The following is a 2276-nucleotide window of genomic DNA, read 5'->3' as shown; positions in this document are numbered from 1 at the left end:
AGTGGAGTCCCTTCCATCCACATTAATCTGCTGATGGGAGTGGTGTGTTCCTTCAACATTACCACCAGGTGGCAGCCAAGAACCTAGAGTTAGGTAGGATCATGCTTGCTGCCTGACCAAAGTATATGGTCTTAGCTCCTGAACTGAGATCCAAGTTTCCAAATAAAGACAGAGGATGCCAATTCAGCTTTACTCTGGCCTATTCAGTAACATGTCACTTAATAGGCAGAATTACCTGATCAGTCCACCAGCCAGCCTAGTGTGGCAATAATTTACCCCAACTGTTTAAGCATTTACATAGTACACACCTGTTTTTGTTTGTTTTATTTTTGAGGGGAGTTTCGCTCTTGTTACCCCGGCTGGAGTGCAATGATGCGATCTCGGCTCACTGCAACCTCTGCCTCCTGGGTTCAAGTGATTCTCCTGCCTCAGCCTCCCGAGTAGCTGGAATTACAGGCATGTGCCACCACACCCAGCGAATTTTGTATTTTTAGTAGAGACGGGATTTCTCCATGTTGGTCAGGCTGGTCTCAAACTCCCGACCTCAGGTTATCCACCCACCTCAGCCTCCCAAAGTGCTGGGATTACAGGCATGAGCCACCCCGCCCGGCATACACACCTGTTAATTTTGCCTGTTTGGCACTTCTTTCCTTACTTTGGGGTAGGTTGGGAATGTTAATCACATTAGCCCATTCCCTAGCACAGTTATTGTTTCAAAGATTGGCATATCATGTCATTCCAGTGAGAGCATCACAAAGAAATCGGATGTTGTTTTCTTTCTGTGAATCAACCTATAGCTTTCTTGTAAGATATTTCCCCAACACACTTGCTTGCAATCACAGGGTCCTCAATGATGGGATCTGCATTTTGTTAACAGTTAGTTTAAGGCGGTCAACTGTAGCACAGGCCAGGCCAAAAGTCAAAAACTCTTCATTACTGAATGAATATCCTAGGTAGATTATACAAGGATGTCCTTATATTACAAAAGAATGATCTTTTATAATATAAAAGGATGTCCTTATTCAGATGTCCTTAGACCAATTACTTAAACTTTTGGAATGTCCAACTATAGCCAAAATTGATGCCCGAATTGTTTCTAAAACTGACAGCTTTTATTAAAATAGCAAAAGGGCCTCTCTTTTCCTTTCTCCGCCATCGTGGCGTGTTCTTGCCTCCGCTTCTCGCCATGTCTTCTCACAAGACTTTCCGGATTAAGTGATTCCTGGCCAAGAAACAAAAGCAAAATCGTCCCATTCCCCAGTGGATTCGTATGAAAACTGGAAATAAAATCAGGTACAACTCCAAAAGGAGACATTGGAGAAGAACCAAGCTGGGTCTATAAGGAATTGCACTTGAGATGGCACACATACTTGTGCTGCGTGAAGGTCACGATCACATTACCATGTCAAACTGAAAATGTCACCAGTATCTGGAGAGTCGGACGTGTTTTCCTCTCTGAATCTATTATGAATGCGTTGGTTGACTGGGTTCAGTAATAAATATGTGAGGCCTTTCATTTCAAAAAAATAAAAATAAAATAGCAAAAGGAAGAAGTGATAGGTTACTTCTTCCTATAGCTTCCTATAGCCTACAGCTACAGAGACTTATTATTGAATTTGTTCAAAACATTTTTCTGTTTTAAATGTTTCTCAGATGATTCTGATACGTGACCAGGATTGAGGACCAGTATTTCTCTATGAGAGCTAGATCAGGTGCGAATTTCAGAATTAGAGGTGTTTAATTTGACTGTTATCTCTTTCTCTTTCTACTTTTTGTGCCTGGAACACTCTTAGTTAAAACAAATTAAGCACAGTAGCTCACACCTGTAATCCCAGCACTTTGGGAGGTGGAAGCAAGCAGATCACTTGAGGTCAGGAGTTCAAGAGGAGCCTGGACAACATGGTGAAACCCCAACTCTACTAAAAAAAAATAAAAAATACAAAAGTTAGCCAGGTGTGGTGGTGTGCATGCCTGTAGTCCCAGCTGCTCTGGAGGCTGAGGCAGGATCGTTTGAACCTGGGAGGTGGAGATTGCAGTGAGCCGAGATTGCACCACTGCACTCCAGCCTGGGCAACAGAGTGAGACTCCCTCTTAAAAAATAAGTTAATTAAAACCAATTAATCTCAGGAGACTTGATTCTCTCTTGCTGAGATGGGTAGAGAGAAATCCTTTGGCAACTAAACCAAACTAAACTCTAGCATTCTCTCTGTTTTCCAAAAATCCTGTCTAAGCTCTACTTACCTGAATTTAATGCGAAACTATCCCCCCTTATTGTT

The 2276-nt window shown here is 42.3% G+C and overlaps 1 pseudogene; it reads left to right on the top strand.

Annotated features, from left to right (window-relative positions):
- Positions 1-1186: 1186 nt before the first annotated feature.
- Positions 1187-1344, top strand: LOC115895286 (annotated as a pseudogene).
- The last annotated feature ends 932 nt before the right edge of the window (positions 1345-2276 follow it).

Source organism: Rhinopithecus roxellana, chromosome 20, assembly GCF_007565055.1.
Source record: "Rhinopithecus roxellana isolate Shanxi Qingling chromosome 20, ASM756505v1, whole genome shotgun sequence".
NCBI lineage: Eukaryota > Metazoa > Chordata > Mammalia > Primates > Cercopithecidae > Rhinopithecus > Rhinopithecus roxellana.
This window is presented reverse-complemented; position numbering and strand designations above follow the sequence as displayed.